General features: G+C 38.9%; 1 protein-coding gene across 1 annotated transcript in view; it reads left to right on the forward strand.

The window, feature by feature from the left end:
* LOC148778589 (uncharacterized) overlaps positions 1-23,411 on the forward strand; it is a 101,519-nt gene that overhangs the window by 27,138 nt on the left and 50,970 nt on the right. Inside the window, exon 2 of the mRNA XM_088830022.1 lies at positions 10,573-10,663. The gene's annotated coding sequence lies outside the window, so the exon portion shown is untranslated. The remainder of the gene's footprint in view (positions 1-10,572; positions 10,664-23,411) is intronic.

Below are 23,411 nucleotides of genomic sequence, written 5' to 3' on the forward strand. Positions count from 1 at the left end.
CCAGCAATCTTGATTCCAGCTTGTGCTTCTTCCAGCCCAGCGTTCCTCATGATGTACTCTGCATATAAGTTAAATAAGCAAGGTGACAATATACAGCCTTGACATACTCCTTTTCCTATTTGGAACCAGTGTGTTGTTCCATGTCCAGTTCTAACTGTTGCTTCCTGACCTGCATACAGGTTTCTCAAGAGGCAGGTCAGGTGGTCTGGGATTCCCATCTCTTTCAGAATGTTCCACAGTTTATTGTGATCCACACAGTCAAAGGCTTTGGCATAGTCAATAAAGCAGAAATAGATGCTTTTCTGGAACTCTCTTGCTTTCTCCATGATCCAGCAGATGTTGGCAATTTGATCTCTGGTGCCTCTGCCTTTTCTAAAACCTGCTTGAACATCTGGGAGTTCACAGTTCACATATTGCTGAAGCTTGGCTTGGAGAATTTTGAGCATGACTTTACTAGCGTGTGAGATGAGTGCAATTGTGCGGTAGTTTGAGCATTCTTTGGCATTGCCTTTCTTTGGGATTGGAATGAAGACTGACCTTTTCCAGTCCTGTGGCCACTGCTGAGTTTTCCAAATTTACTGGCATATTGAGTGCAGCACTTTCACAGCATCATCTTTCAGGATTTGAAATAACTCAACTGGAATTCCATCACCTCCACTAGCTTTGTTCATAGTGATGCTTTCTAAGGCCCACTTGACTTCACATTCCAAGATGTCTGGCTCTAGGTCAGTGATCACATTATCGTGACTATCTTGGTCGTGAAGATCTTTTTTGTACAGTTCTTCTGTGTATTCCTGCCACCTCTTCTTAATATCTTCTGCTTCTGTTAGGTCCATACCATTTCTGTCCTTTATCAAGCCCATCTTTGCATGAAATTTTCCCTTGGAATCTCTAATTTTCTTGAAGTGATCTCTTTTTTTTCCTGTTCTGTTGTTTTCCTCTATTTCTTTGCATTGATCACTGAGGAAGGCTTTCTTATCTCTCCTTGCTATTCTTTGGAACTCTGCATTCAGATGCTTATATTTTTCCTTTTCTCCTTTGCTTTTCGCTTCTCTCCTTTTCACAGCTATTTGTAAGGCCTCCTCAGAGAGCCATTTTACTTTTTTGCGTTTCTTTTCCATGGGGATGGTCTTGGTCCCTGTCTCCTGTACAGTGTCACGAACCTCTGTCCAGAGTTCATCAGTATCTATCAGATCTAGTCCCTTAAATCTATTTCTCACTTCCACTGTATAATCATAAGGGATTTGATTTAGGTCATATCTGAATGGTCTAGTGGTTTTCCCTACTTTCTTCAATTTCAGTCTGAATTTGGCAATAAGGAGTTCATGATCTGAGCCACAGTCAGCTCCTGGTCTTGTTTTTGCTAACTGTATAGAGCTTCTCCATCTATGGCTGCAAAGAATATAATCAATCTGATTTTGGTGTTGACCATCTGGTGATGTCCATGTGTAGAGTCTTCTCTTGTGTTGTTGGAAGAGGGTGTTTGCTATGACCAGTGCATTCTCTTGGCAAAACTCTATTAGCCTTTGCCCTGCTTCATTCCGTGCTCCAAGGCCAAATTTGCCTGTTTTCCAGGTGTCTCTTCACTTACTATTGGTGAAGAAGAAGTGAAGTGAAGTCGCTCAGTCGTGTCCGACTCTTTGCGACCCCATAGACTGTAGCCTACCAAGCTCCTCTGTCCATGGGATTTTGCCGACAATAGTACTGGAGTGGATTGCCATTTCCTTCTCCAGGGGATCTTTCCAACCCAGGGCTCGAACCCGGGTCTCCCACATTGTAGACAGACGCTTTACCATCTGAGCCACCAGGGAAGTCCCTTACTATTGGTAGTGTATATGTCAATCCCAATTTTCTAGTTAATCTCACCCCCCTGCCCAGTATCTACATATCCTTTCTCTAGGTCTGCATCTCTATTCCTGATGTGGAAATAGAGTACGATTGGAAATCTGTACCATTTTTCTAGAGTCCACATATATGAATTAAAATATGGCATTTGCTTTTCTCTTTCTGACTTTCTTCATTCTGTATGCCAGATTTTAGGTCCCTCCAGCTGTCTACAAATGACCCAGTTTAATTCCTTTTTATGGCTGAGTAATATTCCATTGTATATATGATCACATCTTTATCCATTCATATATTGATGGATATTTACTCTTCTTCCTTGTCTTGACTTTGTAAATAAGTCTGCAGTGAAAATTGCGGGTACATGTGTCTTCTTTGTGTTATGGTTTTCTCACATTATATGAGCAATAGTTGGATTGCTGGGTCATATGATAGTTGTATTTCCAGTTTTAAGGAAACCTCAATAGTGGCAGTACCAATTTATATGCCCCACCAGTAATCCCAGAAGGTCCTGTTTTCTCCACACCCTCTCCTGCATTTGTTGTTTGTGGACTTTTTGGTGATGTCCATTTTGACCATTGTGAATTGATAATTGTACTGTAGATTTGATTTGAATATCTCTAATATTTAATGATGTAGGGCATCTTTTCACATATTTCTTCATCATCTGAATTTCATATTAGAGAAATAAATGTCTGTATAATTCTTCTGCCATCTTTTTATAGGATTGTTTGATTTTTTTTTGGCTAATAAGCCAGAAACTGTATGTGTATTTGGAGACTAATCCCTTGTTGATCACTTCAGTTGCAAATACTCTTCCCTATTCTAAGGGTTGTCTTTTCATCTTGTTTTTTGGTTTTCTTTGCTATGCAAAAGATTTTAAGTTTATTATGTCCAATGTGTTTATTTTTCTTTTTATGTTCATTACTGTAGGAGATGGATCTAAAAAGATAGTTCAGTCTCTCAGTTGTGCCCGACTCTTTGCAACCCCATGAACTGCAGCACGCTAGGCTTCCCTGTCTGATCACCGATTCCCAGAGCTTACTCAAACTTGTGTCTATCAAGTCAGTGATGTCATCCAACCATCTGGTCCTGTGTCATTCCCTTAACCTCCTGCCTTCTCTGTTTCCCAGCATCAAGGTCTTTTCCAGTGAGTCAGTTCTTTGCATCAGGTGGCTAAAGTATTGGAGTTTATCAGTCCTTCTAATGAATATTCAGGACTAATTTCCTTTAGGATTGACTGGTTTGATCTCCTTGAAGTCCAAGGGACTTTCAAGGGTCTTCTCCAACACCACAGTTCAAAAACATCAATTCTTCGGCGCTCAGTTTTCTTATAGTCCAACTCTCACCTCCATACATGACTACTAGAAAAACCATAGCTTTGACTGATGGACCTTTGTTGCCAAAGTAATGTCTCTGTTTTTTAATATGCTGTCTAGGTTGGTTATAGCTTTTCTTCCAAGGATCAAGCGTCTTTTAATTTCATGGCTACTGTCACCATCTGCAGTGATTTTGGAGCCCAAGAAAAATAAAGTCTCTCCCTGTTTCCATTGTTTCCCCATCTATTTGCCATGAAGTGATGGGACTGGATGCCATGATCTTAGTTTTATGAATGTTGAGCTTTAAGCCAACTTTTTCACTGTCTTCTTTCACTTTCATCAAGAGGCTCTTTAGTTCTTTGCTTTTTGCCATAAGGGTGTTGTCATCTCGGTATCTGAGGTTATTGATATTTCTCCCAGAAATCTTGATTCCAGCTTGTGCTTCATCCAGCCCAGCATTCCGCATGATCTATTCTACATATAAGTTAAATGAGCAGGGTGACAATATACAGCCTTTCCCAGTTTGGAACTAATCTATTATTCCATGTCCAGTTGTAACTATTGCTTCTTGACCTCCATACAGATTTCTCAAGAGGTAGGTAAGGTGGTATGGTATTCCCATCTCTTTAAGAATCTTCCAGAGTTTGTTGTGATCCACACAGTCAAAGGCATTGGCGTAGTAAATAAAGCAGAAGTAGATGTTTTTCTGAAACTCTGTTGCTTTCTCCATGATCCAGCGGATGTTGGCAATTTGATCTCTAGTTCTCTGCCTTTTCTAAATCCAGCTTAAACATCTGGAAGTTCATGGTTCACATACTGTTGAAACCTGGCTTGGAGAATTTTGAGCATGACTTTACTAGCGTGTGAGATGAGTGCAATTGTGCAGTAGTTTGAACATTCTGTGGCATTGCCTTGCTTTGGGATTGGAATGAAGACTGACCTTTTCCAGTCCTGTGGCCACTGCTGAGTTTTCCAAATTTGCTGGCATATTGAGTGCAGCACTTTCACAGCATCATCTTTCAGGATTTGAAATAGCTCAACTGGAATTCCATCACCTCCACTAGCTTTATTCATAGTGATGCTTCCTAAGGCTCACTTCACTTTGCTTTCCAGGATGTCTGCCTCTAGGTAAGTGATCACACCATCATGGTTGTCTGGGTCATGAAGATCTTTTTTGTATAGTTCTTCTTGTGTATTCTTGCCACCTCTTCTTAATCTCTTCTGCTTCTGTTAGGTCCATACCATTTCTGTCCTTTATTGTGCCCATCTTTGTGTGAAATGTTCCCTTGGTATCTCTGATTTTCTTGAAGAGATCTCTAGTCTTTCCCATTCTATTGTTTTCCTCTGTTTCTTTGCACTGATCACTGAGGAAGGCTTTCTAATCTCTCCTTGCTATTCTTTGGAACGCAGCATTCGAATGGGTATATCTTTCCTTTTCTCCTTTGCCTTTAGCTTCTATTCTTTTCTCAGCTATTAGTAAGGCCTCCTCAGACATCAATTTGCCTTTCTGCATTTCTTTTCCTTGGGGATGGTCTTGATCACTGCCTCCTGTACAATGTCACAAACCTCTGTCCATAGTTCTTCAGGCACTCTGTCTATCAGATCTAATCCCTTGAATCTATTTCTCACTTCCACTGTATAATCATAAGGGATTTGATTTAGGTCATACCTGAATGGTCTAGTGGTTTTCCCTACTTTCTTCAATTTAAGTCTGAATTTGCAATAAGGAGTTGATGATCTGAGCCACAGTCAGCTCCCGGTCTTGTTTATGCTGACTGTATAGAGTGTCTCCATCTTCAGCTACAAAGAATATAATCAGTCTGATTTCGGTATTGACCCATCTGGTGATGTCCACATGTAGAGTCTTCTCTTGTGTTGTTGGAAGAGGGTGTTTGCTGTGACCAGTGCGTTCTCTTGGCAAAACTCTTTTAGCCTTTGCCCTGCTTCATTGTACTCCAAGGCCAAACTTGCCTGTTACTCCAGGTATCTCTTGAGTTCCTACTTTTGCATTCCAGTCCCCTATGATGAAAAGGACATCTTTTATCAGTGTTAGTTTTAGAAGGTCTTGTAAGTCTTCATAGAAACATTCAACTTCAGCTTCTTCAGCATTACTGGTTAGGGCATAGACTTGGATTACTGTGATATTGAATGATTTGCCTTGGTAATGAATGGAAATCATTCTGTTGTTTTTGAGATTGCCATCAAGTACTGCATTTAGGACTCTCTTGTTGACCATGATGGCTACTCCATTTCTTCTAAGGGATTTCTACCCACAGTAGTAGATATAATGGTCATCTGAGTTAAATTCACGTATTCCAGTCCATTTTAGTTCGATGATTCCTAAAATGTCAATGTTCACTCTTGCCATCTCCTGTTTGACCACTTCCAATTTACCTTGATTAATGGACCTAACATTCCAGGTTCCTATGCAACATTGTTCTTTACAGCTGTAGAACAGCTGAAAAGGATACTGCTGAAAAAGGTATTGTTGGAGTTTATGTCAAACAGTGTTCTGCTTATGTTTTCCTCTAAATTTTTATAGTGTCTAGCATTACATTTAGGTCTTTATCAACTTCAAGTTTATTTTTGTTTGTTTTCTAATTATCTTGTTTTACATGGTAGGTGTTCAGTCTTTTGAGCACAACTTCTTGAAGAGACTGTTTTTCTTTTCTACTGTGTATTGCTGCCTCCTTTGTTGTAGGCTAATTTATCACAGGGGTTTGGGTTGTTCTCTGGTTTTTCTATCCTGTATGTCTATTTTTGTGCCAGTACTGTACTGTTTAGATTACTGTAGCTCTGTATTTGTTTGATGCCAGGGTGCCTGATTTCTCCAGCTCCATATTTCTCGCTCAGAATTTCTTTGGCAATTTTCGGTCTTTTGTGTTTTTATACAAATTTTTAAAATTTTGTTCCAGTTCTGTGAAAAATGCCATTGGTAGTTCAGTAGAAATTATATTGAATATGTAGATTACCTTGGGTAATATAGTCATTTTGACGACTTTGATTCTTCTAATCCAAGAAGATCTTCTATTTGTATCATCTGCAAATTCTTTCATTAGTGTCCTATTCTTTTCAGAGTACAGATTTTTTGCCTACTGAGGTAGGTGTACTCCTAGGTGTTTTATTCTTTTGATGCAATGGTGAATAAAATGAGTTTTTTCCTTACTCTTTCATCTTTTGATATTAGTCTTTTGAGGTACAGTAGGTTTCTATGTATTAATTTTCTCTTCTACAACCTTGTAAATTTATTAATGAGTTCTAGTCATTTTCTGGTAGCATCCTTAGGATTTTCTGTGTATAGTATCTGGTCAACTGCCAACAGTGACAGTTTTACTTCTTCTTATACAATTTGAATTCCTTTATTTCTTTTAATTTGATTACTGTGATTAGGACTTCCATGATTATGTTGAATAAAAGTTGTGAGAGTAGACATTCTTGTCTTGTTCTTGATTTCAGCTTTTCACCATTGAGTATGATGTTAGCTGTGGGTTTTTCGTATATGGCCATTATAATGTTGATGACGCTTTCTTCTTTACCCCTTTCTGGAGAGTTTCTATCATAAATGGGTGTGAAAAAAGTATTGAAAAGCTCATTATGCATCTATTGAGATCATATATTTCTTAATTGGTGTACAATTGCTTTACTGTGTTGTAGTGGTTTCTGTTGTATAATGAAGTGAATCAGCTATTTGAATTCTCTCCCTCTTGGACCTCTCTCCATCCATCCTCCATCTCACCTACCTGGGTCACTGCAGAGGACTGAGTTGAGCTCATTGTGTTATAGCAGATTCCCACTAGCTCTTTATTTTATACATGGAAGTATATGTCAATCTCAATCTTCCAATTCATTCCACCACACCCTGCCAAACTCTTGTCCTCTGTCTGCATATACATTGTCTAGGTTTCCGTCTCTATTCCTGCCCTGGAAATAGGTTTATCTGTACCATTTTTCTAGAGACCACATATGTCCATTAATAACCAATATTTGTTTTTCTATTTCTTGACTTCCCTCTATATTTCAGGTCTAGGTCCATCCACATCTCTACAAATGACCCAAGTTTGTTTCATTTTTATGGGTGGGTAATATGCCATCATATATATGTACCATATCTTCCTTATCCATTTATCTTTCAGTGAACTTTTAGGTTTCTTCCTTGTCCTGGCAGTTGTAAATACTCCTGCAGTGAACACTGAGGGTGCATGTCTTTTTGAATTATGATTTTCTCAGGTTATATGACCAATAGTGGGATTACTGGTTTATATGATAATTGTATTTTCAGTTTTTAAGGGAACTTCCATAGTGTTCTTCACAGTGGCTGTACCAATTTACATTCTCACCTACAATCCTCTCTACACCCTCTCCTGCATTTATTATTGTGGAATTTTTATGATGGCCATTCTAACCTGTGTGAAGTGATGATTGTATTGTAGGTTTGATTTGCATTTCTCTAGTATTTGTGATGTTGACCATCTTTTCAGATGTTTCTGGATATCTGTACATTCTTTGAAAAATGTCTATGTAGATATTATGCCAATTTTTTTGATAAGATTGTTCAGTTTTTTTGGATACTGAGCTATATGAGCTGTTTGTATATTTTGGAGATTAATCCCTTGTTGTCACTTCATTTGGTGATACTTTTTCTATTTTGAGGGTTGTCTTTTGTCTTGTTTATGGTTCCTGGGCTATGCAGAAGCTTTAACATTTAATTAGGTCCCATTACAAAAGCTCTTAATGACCGTGTAATTGTGATGGTGTGATCACTCACCTAGAGCCAGACATCCTGGAGTGTGACATCCAGTGGGCCTTAGGAAACATCACTAAAAACAAAGCTAGTGGAGATGATGAAATTCCAGCTGAACTGTTTCAAATCCTAAAAGATGATGCTGTGAAAGTGCTGCACTCAGTATGCCAGCAAATTTGGAAAACTCAGCAGTGGCCACAGGAAAGGCCAGTTTTCATTCCAGTCCCAAAGAAGGGGAACAATGGCAAAGAATGTTCAAACTATTGCACAATTGCACTCATATCACATGCTAACAAGGTCATGCTCAAAATCCTCCAAGCTCGGCTTCAAAAGTATGTGAACCTAGAACTTCCAGATGTTCAAGCTGGATTTAGAAAAGGCAGGGGAACCAGCAATCAAATTGCTAACATCCGGTGGATCATAGAAAAAACAGGAGAATTCTAGAGAAACATCAACTTCATTGACTACACTAAAGCCTTTGACTGTGTGGATCACAACAAACTGTGGAAGATTCTTAAAGAGATGGGAATACCAGACCACCTTTCTTGCCTCCTGAGAAACCTGTATGCAAGTCAGGAAGCAACAGAACCAAGCATGGAACAAAAGACTGGTCAAAATGGGGAAAGGAATGTGTCAAGGCTACATATTCTCACCCTGTTGTTTAACATATATGCAGAGTACATCATGCGAAATGCTGGACTGCATGAAGCACAAGCTGGAATCAAGACTGCCGGGAGAAATACCAATAACCTCAGATATGCAGATGACGCCACACTTATGGCAGAAAGCAGAGAGGAACTAAGGCGCCTCTGATGAAAGTGAAAGAAGAGCGTGAAAAAGCTGACTTAAAACTCAACATTCAAAAAATGAAGATCATGGCATCTGGTCCCATCACTTAATGGCATATAGATGGGGAAACAGTGGAAACAGTGACAGATTTTATTTTCTTGGGCTCCAAAGTCACGGCAGATGGTGACTGCAACCATGAAATTAAGAGATGCTTGCTCCTTGGAAGAAAAGCTATGACCAACCTAGACAGCATATTAAAAAGCAGAGACATTACTTTGCCAACAAAGGTCCATCTAGTCAAAGCTATGGTTTTTCCAGTAGTCATATATGGATGTGAGAGTTGGACCATAAAGAAGGCTGAGCACTGAAGAATTGATGCTTCTGAACTGTGGTATTGAAGACCATTGAGAGTCCCTTGGACTGCAAGGAGATTAAACCAGTCAACCCTAAAGGAAATCAACCTTGAATATTCATTATAAGGACTGATGCTGAAGTTGAAGCTCCAATACTTTGCCCACCTGATGTAAAGAGTTGACTCATTGGAAAAGACCCTGATGCTGGGAAAGATAGAAGGCAGGAGGAAAAGGGGACAACAGAGGATGAGATGATTGGATGGCATTACCGACTCAACGAACATGAGTTTGAGCAAACTCTGGGAGATAGTGAAGGACAGGGAAGCCTGGCATGCTGCAATCCATGGGGGTCACAAAGATACATGATTGACAGAACAATAAGTCCCATTTGTCTATTTTTGTTTTAATTTTATTACTGTAGGAGGTAGATCAAAGAGATACTTCTGAAGTTTATATCAGAGTGTTCTGCCTATGTTTTTGTCTGAGAAATTTATGGCATCTAGCAATAATTTTAGTTTTTAATCCATTTGAGTTTACTTTTGCATATGGTGTTTGTTAGTGTTCTAATTTCATTCTTTTACATGCAGCTCTCCAGTCTACTGGGCACTACTTTTTGAAGAGAGTATCTTTTCTCCATTGTATATTCTTGCCTCCTTTGTGGTAGTTTAATTGATCATAGGGGTGTGGGTTTATCTCTTGGTTTTCTGTCCTGTCCCATTTGATCTGTATGTCTATTGTTGTGCCTGTACCATACTGTTTGATTTCTGTGGCTTTGTAGTATAGTTTGAAGGCAGGGAGCCTGATTCCTCCATTTTTCTTTCTCCAGATTGTTTTGGTTATTTCTGATCTTCTGTATTTCCATACAAATTTTAACATGCTTTAATTCTGTAGAAAATGACATTGGTAATTCAGTAGTAATTGAACTGAACATGTTGATTGCCTTGTGTAGTAGTCATTTTGACAGTATTGAATCTTGCAATCCAGAATATGATCTCTTTCCATACATTTGTGTTGTCTTCAAGTTCTTTCATCTGTGTCTTATCATTTTCAGAGTATAGGTTTTTCCCTTCTTATGTAGGTTTATTTGTTGGTATTTTATTCTTTTTTTTTTATTTTTTTTAATTTTTTTTTGCATTGAACTTATCTTTATTTAAACAGCCATATAATTAATATGATACAGATACAATAAATATCTTTGTGGGAATTTTATTTTACATACTCATTTATATAATTATTATATATAATGGTTAATACCATCGATATTTTTATAAGACATTTGTCCACACTCACTAGTAATTTGTTTAGCATAATGTGATAATGATACATTGACATATTTGCCCAAACTCAAATTTTCTGGATTGCTATGTAGCAAACACACAGCTTAATGATGACTATCACTGTATCATTTTTGAATAGGAGGCTACAATGGTCTATTTGCTTCTGTTGCATGTGAGACTTTTTCCTCAGCTATATCTCTAGGCAAAGTTAACACCATGATTTTTTATTTTTTTTATTTTTATTTTTTCAGTTAAAAGCATTTTTATTGAAAAAGCACAAATGCAAAGAAATGAACAGAGGAAAATTTATGCGTCGAACCTGGACTGGTCACTTATACAGTGGTAAGTGAGTTGTTTCCTTAATTTCTTCGTTTGGTCTGTTGTTATTCATGTATAGATGTGCAACAGATTTCTGTGTATTAATTTTCTCTCCTACAACCTTATCAAATTTATTGATGACTTCTAGTGATTCTCTGGTAGCATCCTTAGGATTTTCTACATATAGCATTGTCATCTGCAAACAAGGACTGTTTTACTTCTTTTATAGTTTGAATTCCTTTATTTCTTTTACACTGATTATTGTGAATAGATTTTCAGTACTATGTTGAATAAAAATGGTAAGAGTTGACTTTCTTTTCTTGTTCCTAATCATATGGGAAATGCTTTCAACTTTTCACCATTGAGTTGATGTTATCTTTGGGTTTTTCATATATGGCCTTTATTATGTTGAGGAAGGTTTCTCCTTCCCCCTTTCTTGAGAGTTTTTATCATAAATGAATGTGAAATGTAGTCAGGAGTTCTTTCTGTATCTCTTCCCAGTGATTTTTTTTTAAGTTGGGATAAAGTTGCTTGATGATGCTGTGCTGGTTTCTGTTATAAAATGAAATGAATCAGCTATACGCATACGTATGTCCCCTCCCTCGTGGACCACCCTCCAAAGCCCCTGCATTCCACTGATCCAGGTCATGACAGGCCATTAAGCTGAGCTCCCCTTTCCATAGCAGTTCACACCAGCTGTTTGTTTCAGCAGTGGTGCTGTGTGTCAATCCCAGTCTCCCAGTCCCCCCACCCTCCTTCCCAGCCTCATGTCCAAATATCCATTGTCTAGGTCTGCGTTGCTCTTCCTGCCTTGGAAACAAGTTTATCTGTACCATTTTTCTAGAATCCACACATACGTGTGAATATAGATTTGTCTTTATCTTCTTGAGTTACTTTACTAGGTATGCCAGACTCCAGGCCCTTTCACACCTCTACATATGACCTAGTTTCATTCCTCCTTGCATGTGTGCTAAGTCGCTTCAGTCATGTCCAACTCTTTGTGACCCTATGAGCTGTAGCCCACCAGGCTCCTCTGTCCATGGGATTCTCTAGGCAAGAGTACTGAAATGGATTGCCATGCCCTCCTCCAGGGTATCTTCCCAACCCAGGGATTGAATCCACATCTCTTGCATCTTCTACATTGACAGTTAGGTTCTTTAGCACTGGTGCTGGGTGAGTAATATATCATTTTTTATATATGTACCACGTTTTTCTGTGGTGCTGGAGAAGACTCTTGAGAGTCCCTTGGACTGCAAGGAGATCCAACCAGTCCATTCTAAAGGAGATCAGCCCTGGGTGTTCATTGGAAGGACTGATGCTAAAGCTGAAACTCCAATCCTTTGGTCACCTCATGCAAAGAGTTGACTCACTGGAAAAGACTCTGATGCTGGGAAAGGTTGGGGGCGGGAGGAGAAGGGAGAACAGAGAATGAGATGGCTGGATGGCATCACCAACTCTGTGGACATGAGTTTGAGTGAACTCCGGGAGTTGGTGATGGACAGGGAGGCCTGGCGTGCTGTGATTCATGGGGTTGCGGAGAGTCAGACACGACTGAGCGACTGAACTGGACTGAACCACGTTTTTCATGAATTTGTCTGTCAATGGACATTTAGGTTGCTTCCATCCTGGATGTTGTAAACACTGCTACAGTGACCCTTTTGGGTGATTGTGTCTTTTTGAATCATGATTTTCTCAGGTTATATATGCAGTAGTTGGATTGCTGGGTCAGATGATAGCTACATTTTCTGTTTTCAAAGGAACGTCTATACTGTTCTCCACAGTGGCTTTCACAATTTTTATTCCCACCCACTGTTCAAGAGGGTTCACTTTTCTCCCACTTTTATTGTTGGTGAGCTTTTTGATACTGGTCATTCTGACTAGTGTGAGATGATAATTGTTCTATAGATTTGATTTGCATTTATGTAATAGTTAGTGATGCTGAGCATCTTTTCATGTGGTTTTTGGCCATCTGTACTTCGTCTTTAGAGATATGTCTATATAGATCTTTTGCCCATTTTTTTTTATTGGATTGTTTGATTTTTTTGAATACTGAGCTTCAGAAACTGTTTGAATTTTTTTTATTGGAGGACACGACTGAGCAACTGAACTGAACTGAATTTTCAATATTATATTGGTTGGTTTTGCCATACATTGACATGAATCCGCCCCGGGTGTACATGTGTTCCCCTTCTTGAACCCCCCTCCCACCTCCCTCCTCCCTTTATCCTCCCTCTGGTTCATCCCTGTGCACCAGCCTCAAGCATCCTGTATCATGCATCGACCCTGGACTGGTGATTCGTTTCACATGTCATAATATACATGTTTCAATGCCATTCTCCCAAATCATCCCACCCTCACCCTCTCCCACAGAGTCCAGAATACATCTGTGTCTCTTTTGCTGTCTCATATACAGGGTTATCATTACCATCTTTCTAAATTCCATATATATGCATTAGTATACTGTATTGGTGTTTTTCTTTCTGGCTTACTTCACTCTGTATAATAGGCTCCAGTTTCATCCACCTCATTAGCACTGATTCAAATGTATTTTTTTTTAATGGCACAATACTCCATTGTGTATATGTACCAAAGCTTTCTTTTATCCATTCGTCTGCAGATGGACATCTAGGTTGCTTCCATGTTCTGGCTATTATAAACAGTGCTATAATGAACATTGGAGTACATGTGTCTCTTTCAATTCTGATTTCCTCGGTGTGTATGCCCAGGAGTGCGATTGCTGTATCATATGACAGTTTTATTTCCAGTTTTTTAAGGAATCTCCACACTGTTCTCCATAGTGGCTGTACTAGTTTGCATTCCCACCAACAGTGTAAGAGGGTTCCCTTTTCTCCACACCCTCTCCAGCATTTATTGCATGTAGACTTTTGGATAGCAGCCATTCTGACTGGTGTGAAATGGTATCTCATTGTGGTTTTGATTTGCATTTCTCTGATTATGAGGGATGTTGAGCATTTTTTCATGTGTTTGTTAGCCATCTTTATGTCTTCTTTGGAGAAATGTCTGTTTAGTTCTTTGGCCCATTCTTTGATTGGGTCGTTTATTTTTCTGGAATTGAGCAGCAGGAGCTGCTTTTGTATATTTTGGAGATTAATTCTTTGTCAGTTGTTTCATTTGCTATTATTTTCTGCCATTCTGAAGGCTGTCTTTTCACCTTGCTTATAGTTTCCTTTGCTGAGCAGAAGTTTTTAATTTTAATTAGGTCCCATTTGTTTATTTTTGTTTTTATTTCCAATATTCTGGGAGGTGGGTCATGGAGAATCCTGCTGTGATTTATGTCAGAGAGTGTTTTGCCTATGTTCTCCTCTAGGAGTTTTATAGCTTCTGGTCTTACATTTAGATCTTTAATCCATTTTGAGTTTATTTTTGTGTGTGGTGTTAGGAAGTGTTCTAGTTTCATTCTAAAAGATACCACAAAAAAAAACTACAGGCCAATATCACTGATGAACATAGATGCAAAAATCCTTAATAGAATTCTAGCAATCAGAATCCAGCAACACATTAAGAAGATCATACATCATGACCAAGTGGGCTTTATCCCAGGAATGCAAGGATTCTTCAATATCCGCAAATCAAACAACGTAATACACCACATTAACAAACTGAAAAATAAAAATCATATGATTATCTCAATAGATGCAGAGAAAGCCTTCGACAAAATTCAACATCCATTTATGATAAAAACCCTCCAGAAGGTGGGAATAGAAGGAACATTCCTCAACATAATAAAAGCTATATATGACAAACCCACAGCAAACATTATCCTCAATGGTGAAAAACTGAAAGCATTTCCCCTAAAGTCAGGAACAAGACAAGGGTGCCCACTCTCACCACTGCTATTCAACATAGTTCTGGAAGTTTTGGCCACAGCAGTCAGAGCAGAAAAAGACACAAAAGGAATCCAAATTGGAAAAGAAGAAGTAAACTCTCACTGTTCACCAATGACATGATCCTCTACACAGAAAACCCTAAAGACTCTACCAGAAAACTAGTAGAGCTAATCAATGAATACAGTGAAGTTGCAGGATATAAAATCAACACAGAAATCCCTTGCATTCCTAATAATGAGAAAATAGAGAAATTAAGGAAACTATCCCATTCACTGTTACAACGAAAAGAATAAAATACTTAGGAATATATTTACCTAAAGAAACTGAACTGAACTGAAAGAAACAAAAGACCTGTATGTAGAAAACTATAAAACACTGGTGAAAGTAATCAAAGAGGACACTAATAGATGGAGAAATATACCGTGTTCGTGGATTGGAAGAATAAGTATTGTGAAAATGAGTATACTACCCAAAGTAATTTATACATTCAATGCAGTGCCTATCAAGCCACCAACGATATTTTTCACAGAGCTAGAACAAATAATCTCACAATTTGTATGGAAATACAAAAAACCTCGAATAGCCAAAGCAGTCTTGAGGAAGAAGAATGGAACTGGGGGAATCAATCTGCTGGACTTCAGGCTGTACTAGAAAGCCACAGTCATCAGGACAGTATGGTACTGGCATAAAGACAGAAATATAGATCAATGGAACAAAATAGAAAGCCCAGAGATAAATCCATGCACCTATGGACACCTTATCTTTGACAAAGGAGGCGAGAATATAGGAGAAAAGACAGTCTCTTTAAAAAGTGGTGCTGGGTAAACTGGTCAGCCACTTGTAAAAGAATGAAAGTAGAACACTTCCTAACACCATACACAAAAATAAACTCAAAATGTTTGAATATTTTGGAAACTAATCCCTTGTCAGTCATTTCAGTTGCAAATATTTTCTTCTATTCTGAGACTTGTCTTTTTATCTTGTTTATGGTTTCATTTGCTATGCAAAACGAGGTGGATTCAAAAAGATATTGCTGCGGTTCATGGAATAGTGTTCGAACTATGTTTTCCTCCAGGAGTTTTATAGTGTCTAGCATTATATTTAGGTCTTTGGTCCATTTCAAGTTTACTTGTGTGTAAGGTGTTTCTTAGTTTTCTATTTTCATTGTTTTATATGCAACTGTCCAGTCTTTTGAGCACCACTTCTTGTAGAGACTATCTTTTCTACATTGTATGTTCTTGCTTCCTTTGTTGTAGGTTAATTGATCATAGGGGTGTGAGTTTATCTCTGGGTTTTCTATCCTGTCCCATTTGATCTATATGTCTATTTTTGTGCTAGTTCCATAGTTTGATTACTGTAGCTTTGTATTAGTTTAATGCCATGGATTCCTCCAGCTCCATTTTTTTTCTCAGGAGTGCTTTGTCTATTTGGTGTCTTTTGTGTTTCCATACAATTTATAAAGTTTTTGTTTTAATTCTGTGAAAAATGCCATTGATAATTCAATAAGAATTTCACTGAATATGTAGATTGCCTCGAGTAGTATAATCATTTTGATAACATTGATTCTTCCAGTCCATGAACTTGATCTGTCTTTCCATCTGTTTGTATCATTTTCAAATTCTTTCATCAGTGTCTGAAAGTTTTCAGAGTATAGGTCTTTTTGCCACCTTAAGTATGTAGGTTTATTCCTAAGTATTTTATTCTTTTTGCTGCAATGGTAAATTATTTCCTTAATTTCTTCCTTTTGATCATTCATTATTAGTGTATAGATGTTTTGTTATTAGTATATAGCTGTGTAACAGGTGTCTGTGTGTTAACTTTCTCTCATGTAACTTTATCAAATTTATTGATGAACTCTAGTGGTTTTCAGGCTTCCCTGGTGGCTCAGTCATAAAGAATCTGCCTGCAGTGCAGGAGACCCGAGTTTGATCCCTGGGTTTGGTAGATCTCCCAGAGAAGGGCCAGGTAGATCCCCCAGAGATGGGTTGGGAAGATCCCCCGGAGAAGGGAATGGCTACCCACTGCAGTATTCTAGGCTGGAGAATTCCATGGACAGAGGAGCCTGACAGGCTACAGTCCACGAGGTCGAGAAACACACACTCCCAGTCAGTGACTTTCTGGCATCATCTTTAGAATTTTCTAAAATCCTAGTCATATATAGTATAATATATATATATATAGTCATCCCATAGTATCCTGTCATCTGCAAACAGTGACAGTTTTACTTCTTTTCCAATTTGAATTCCTTTATTTCTTTTTCTTTGATTATTATGGCTAGGACATCCAAGACTATGTTGAATGAAAGTGGTAAGAGTATACATTCTTGTCTTCTTCCTTATTTGAGAGGAAGTGCTTTCAACCTTTTTGCTGTTGAATATGATGTTAACTGTGGCCTGTAATGTATGGCCTCTATTGTATTGAGGAAGGTTCCCTCTTTGCCTCTTTCTCTAGATTTTTATCATAAATGCATGTTCTATCATCAGTCACTCTTTCTGTATCTAGTGAGATGGTCATATTTTAAATTGGGGTATAGTTGCTTTCCAATGTTGTACTGATTTCTGTTGTACAAAAAAATGAATCAGCCATTTGTATATATATTTATATATCCTCTTTGTCTTGGACCTCCCTCTCAGTTAAGTTCAGTTCAGTTCAGTCGCTCAGTCGTGTCGAACTCTTTGCGACCCCATGAATCACAGCACGCCAGGCCTCCTTGTCCATCACCAACTCCCAGAGTTCACTCAAACTCATGTCCATCGAGTCGGTGATGCCATCCAGCCATCTCATTCTCTGTCGTCCCCATCTCCTCTTGCCCCCAACCCCTCCCAGCATCAGAGTCTTTTCCAGTGAGTCAACTCGTCACATGAGGTGGCCAAAGTATTGCAGTTTCAGCTTTAGCATCAGTCCTTCCAATGAACACCCAGGATTGATCTCCTTTAGAATGGACTGGTTGGATCTCCTTGCAGTCCAAGGGACTCTCAAGAGTCTTCTCCAGCACCACAGTTCAAAGCATCAATTCTTCGGCAATCAGCTTTCTTCACAGTCCAACTCTCACATCCATACATGACCACGGGAAAAACCATAGCCTTGACTAGATGGACCTTGGTTGGCAAAGTAATGTCTCTGCTTTTTAATATGCTATCTAAGTTAGTCATAACTTTCCTTCCAAGGAGCAAGCGTCTTTTAATTTCCTGGCTGCAATCAGCATCTGCAGTGATTTTGGAGCCCCCAAAAATAAAGTCTGACACTGTTTCCACTGTTTCCCCATCTATTTCCCATGAAGTGATGGGACCAGATGCCATGATCTTCGCTTTCTGAATGTTGAGCTTCAAGCCAAACTTTTCACTCTCCTCTTTCACTTTCATCAAGAGGCTTTTGAGTTCCTCTTCACTTTCTGCCATAAGGGTGGTGTCATCTGCATACCTGAGGTTATTGATATTTCTCCCAGCAATCTTGATTCCAGCTTGTGCTTCTTCCAACCAAGCATTCCTCATGATGTACTCTGCATATAAGTTAAATAAACAGGGTGACAATATACAACCTTGATGTACTCTTTTTCCTATTTGGAACCAGTCTGTTGTTCCATGTCCAGTTCTAACTGTTGCTTCCTGACCTGCATACAGGTTTCTCAAGAGGCAGGTCAGGTGGTCTGGGATTCCCATCTCTTTCAGAATGTTCCACAGTTTATTGTGATCCACACAGTCAAAGGCTTTGGCATAGTCAATGAAGCAGAAATAGATGCTTTTCTGGAACTCTCTTGCTTTTTCCATGATCCAGCGGATGTTGGCAATTTGATCTCTGGTTCCTCTGCCTTTTCTAAAACCTGCTTGAACATTTGGGAGTTCATGGTTTACATACTGCTGAAGTCTGGCTTGGAGAATTTTGAGCATGACTTTACTATCGTGTGAGATGAGTGCAATTGTGCGGTAGTTTGAGCATTCTTTGGCATTGCCTTTCTTTGGGATTGGAATGAAGACTGACCTTTTCCAGTCCTGTGGCCACTGCTGAGTTTTCCAAATTTGCTGGCATATTGAGTGCAGCACTTTCACAGCATCATCTTTCAGGATTTGAAATAGCTCAATTGGAATTCCATCACCTCCACTAGCTTTGTTCGTCGTGATGCTCTCTAAGGCCCACTTGACTTCACATTCCAAGATGTCTGGCTCCAGGTGAGTGATCACGCCATCATGATTATCTTCGTTGTGAAGATCTTTTTTGTACAGTTCTTCTGTGTATTCTTGCCACCTCTTCTTAATATCTTCTGCTTCTGTTAGGTCCATACCATCTTTGTCCTTTATCGAGCCCATCTTTGCATGAAACATTCCCTTGATATCTCTAATTTTCTTGCAAAGATCTCTTGTTTTTCCTATTCTGTTGTTTTCCTCTATTTCTTTGCATTGATCTCTGAGGAAGGCCTTCTTATCTTTCCTTGCTATTCCTTGGAACTCTGCATTCAGATGCTTATATCTTTCCTTTTCTCCTTTGCTTTTTGCTTCTCTTCTTTTCACAGCTATTTGTAAGGCCTCCTCAGACAGCCGTTTTGCTTTTTTGCATTTCTTTTCCATGGGAATGGTCTTTGTCCCTGTCTCCTGTACAATGTCACGAACCTCCGTCCAGAGTTCATCAGGCACTCTATCTATCAGATCTAGACCCTTAAATCTATTTCTTACTTCCACTGTATAATCATAAGGGATTTGATTGAGGTCATATCTGAATGGTCTAGTGGTTTTCCCTACTTTCTTCAATTTCAGTCTGAATTTGGCAATAAGGAGTTAATGATCTGAGCCACAGTCAGCTCCTGGTATTGTTTTTGCTAACTGTATAGAGCTTCTCCATCTTTGGCTGCAAAGAATATAATCAATCTGATTTTGGTGTTGACCATCTGGTGATGTCCATGTGTAGAGTCTTCTTTTGTGTTGTTGGAAGAGGGTGTTTGCTATGACCAGTGCGTTCTCTTGGCAAAACTCTATTAGCCTTTGCCCTGCTTCATTTCGTGCTCCAAGGCCAAATTTGTCTGTTACTCCAGGTGTTTCTGGACTTCCTACTTTTGCATTCCAGTCCCCTATGATGAAAAGGACATCTTTTTGGGGTGTTAGTTCTAAAAGGTCTTGTAGGTCTTCATAGAACCGTTCAACTTCGGCTTCTTCAGCATTACTGGTTGGGGCATAGGCCTGGATTACTGTAATATTGAATGGTTTGCCCTGGAAACGAACAGAAATCATTCTGTCGTTTTTAAGACTGCATCCAAGTACTGCATTTCAGACTCTTGTTGACCATGATGGCTACTCCATTTCTTCTAAGGGATTCCTGCCCACAGTAATAGATATAATGGTCATCTGAGTTAAATTCACCCATTCCAGTCCATTTTAGTTCACTGATTCCTAGAATGTCAGTGTTGCTATCTCCTGTTTGACCACTTCCAATTTGCCTTGATTCATGGACCTAACGTTCCAGGTTCCTATGCAATATTGCTCTTTACAGCACCAGACCTTGCTTCTATCACCAGTCACATCAACAACTGGGTAGTTGTTTCGCTTTGGCTCCATCCCTTCATTCTTTCTGGAGTTATTTCTCCACTGATCTCCAGTAGCATACTGGGCACCTACCGACCTGGGGAATTCCTCATTCAGTATCCTATCATTTTGCCTTTTGATACTGTTCATGGGGTTCTCAAGGCAAGTATACTGAAGTGGTTTGCCATTCCCTTCTCCAGTGGACCACATTCTGTCAGACCTCTCCACCATGACCCGTCCGTCTTGGGTGGCCCCACACGGCATGGCTTAGTTTCATTGAGTTATACAGGGCTGTGGTCCATATGATCAGATCAAACCCACCTCCATCCCCCCTATCTCGGTCACCACAAAGCGCTGAGCTGAGCCCTCTCTGCTACAGCGGTTTCCCACTAGCTGTTTGTTTTACACATGGTGGTGCATGTCAGTCCCAATCTTCAGTTCATCCCACCCCAACTCCTTCGTGTCCACATGTCATTGTGTATGTCTGCATCTACATTCCTGCCTTGAAAATAGGTTTATCTGTACCATTTTCTAGAGTCCACATATGTGCATTAATATATGATGTTTGTTTTTCTATTTCTGACTCACCTCAGAGTTTCTATGACAGACTCTAAGTCCATTTCTGTCTCTACAAATTTGTAGAGACATAAAAGTAGAAGAAGCATAAAAATTTGTAGAAACATAAAAATACAGTTTCATTCCTTTTTATGGTTGAGTAAGATATCATTGTATATATATGCCATGTATTTTTTTCATTCATCTGTCAACAGACATTTAGGTTGCTTCCATGTCCTGGCTATAACAGGAACAGTGCTGCAGTGATTCTGTCTTTTTGAATTATGATTTTCTCAGGGTATATAACCAATAGTGGGAATGCTGGGTCATATGGTAGTTCTATTTTCAGGTTTTAAAGGAACCTCCATACTGTTTTACACAGTGGCTGTACCAATTTACATTCCATACATTCGTGCAAGAGGGTTCCCTTTTCTCCATACCCTCTCCAGCATTTATTTTTTGTAGATTTTTAATGATGTCCATTCTGACTGTAAGAGTGATACTTATTGTAATTTTGATTTGCATTTGCTTAATAATTAGTGATGTTGAGCATCTTTTCATGTGCCTCTTGGCCATCTGTGTATCTTGTCTGGAGAAATGTCCAGATCTTCCACCCATTTTTTGAGTAGGTTGTTTTTGTTTTATATTGAGATACATTGAGCTGTTTGTATATTTTGGAAATTAATCTTTTATCCTTTTTTATTTGCAAATATTTTCTCCCGTTCTCAGGGTTGTCTTTTCATGTTGTTAATGGTATCTTTTGCTCTGCAAAAGCTTGTAAATTTCTTAAGATACCATTTGTTTGTTTTTTATTTTCATTACTCTAGTTGGTGAGTGAAAAAAAAAATTATTGCAGCAGTTTATGTCAAAGAATATTCTGCCTATGTTTTCCTCTAAGAGTTTTCCAGTGTCTGGTCTTACACTTAGGTCTTTAATCCATTTTGAGTTTATTCTTGTGTATGATGTTAGGTTTTGTTCTAATTTTATTTTTTCACATGTAGCTGTCCAGTTTTCCCAGCACCACTTATTAAATAAACCGTCGTTTCTCCATTGTATATTTTTGCCTTCTTTGTCAAAGATAAGATGACTTTAGGCATGTGGGTTTATCTCTGGGATTTATATTCTGTACGAATGATGTTTTTGTGCCAATACCATACTGTCTTGATCACTGTAGCTTTGTAGTATAGTTTGAAACCAGGGAGCCTAATTCTTCCAGCTTCATCTTTCTTCCTCAAGATTGCTTTTGCTGTTCAGGGTTTTTGTGTTTCTATACACATTGTAAAAAAATTTTGTTCTAATTTTTTGAAGACTGCATTGATAATCTGATAGGAATTACATTGAATATGTAGATTGCTTTAGATAGAAATAACTCCAGAAATAATAGAGATGGAGCCAAAGCAAAAACAACACCCAGTTGTGGATGTGACGGGTGATGGAAGTAAAGTCCAGTCTGATGCTGTAAAGAGCAATACTGCATAGGAACCTGGAATGTTAGGTCCATGAATCAAGGTAAATTGCAAGTGGTCAAACAGAAGATGGCAAGAGTGTACGTCGACATTTTAGGAATTATCAAACTAAAATGGACTGGAATGGGTGAATTTAACTCAGATGACCATTATATCTACTACTGTGGGCAGAAATCCCTTAGAAGAAATGGAGTAGCCCTCACAGTCAACAGGAGAGTCCTAAATGCAGTACTTGATTTCAGTCTCAAAAATGACAGAATGATCTCTGCTTGTTTCCAAGGCAAACCATTCAATATCACAGTAATCCAAAGTCTATGCCCCAACCACTAATGTTGAAGAAGCCGAAGTTGAATGGTTCTATGAAGACTTACAAGACCTTCTAAAACTAACACCAAAAAGAGATGTCCTTTTCATCATAGGAGACTGGAATGCAAAAATAGAAAGTCAAGAGATACCTGAAGTAACAGGCAAGTTTGGCCTTGGAGTACAAAATGAAGCAGGGCAAAGGCTAACAGAGTTTTTCCAAGAGAATGAACTGGTCACAGCAAACACCTTCTTCCAACAACAAAAGAGAAGACTCTACACATGGTGTAGAAGACTCTACACCAGAAATACTGAAACATTGATTTCGGTCAATACCAAAATCAGAGTGATTATATTTTTTGCAGCCAAAGATGGAGAAGCTTTAATACAGTCAGGAAAAATAAGACCGGGAGCTGACTGTGGCTCAGATCATCAACTCCTTATTGCAAATTCAGGCTTAAATTGAAGAAAGTAGGGAAAGCCACTAGACCATTCAGGGATGACCTAAATCAAATCCCTTACGATTGTACAGTGGAAATGACAAATGGATTCAAGGATTAGATCTGATAGAGTGCCTGAAGAACTATGGATGGAGGTTTGTGACATTGTACAGGAGTTAGTGATCAAGACCATCCCCAAGGAAAAGAAATGCAGAAAGGCAAAATGGTTGTCTGAGGAGGCCTTACTATTAGCTGAGAAAAGAAGAGAAGCTAAAGGCAAAGGTGTCGCTCACAATAAACTGTGGAACATTCTGAAAGAGATGGGAATCCCAGACCACCTGACCTGCCTCTTGAGAAACCTGTATGCAGGTCAGGAAGCTACAGTTAGAACTGGACATGGAACAACAGACTGGTTCCAAATAGGAAAAGGAGTACGTCAAGGTTGTATATTGTCACCTTGCTTATTTAACTTATGTGCAGAGTACATCATGAGGAACACTGGGCTGGAAGAAGCACAAGCTGGAATCAAGATTGCCGGGAGAAATATCAATAACCTCAGATATGCAGATGACACTACCCTTATGGCAGAAAGTGAAAAGGAACTCAAAAGCCTCTTGATGAAAGTGAAAGAGGAGAGTGAAAAGGTTGGC

This window comes from Moschus berezovskii, chromosome 2, assembly GCF_049115385.1.
Source record: "Moschus berezovskii isolate FMDL1 chromosome 2, NW_MosBer_1.0, whole genome shotgun sequence".
NCBI lineage: Eukaryota > Metazoa > Chordata > Mammalia > Artiodactyla > Moschidae > Moschus > Moschus berezovskii.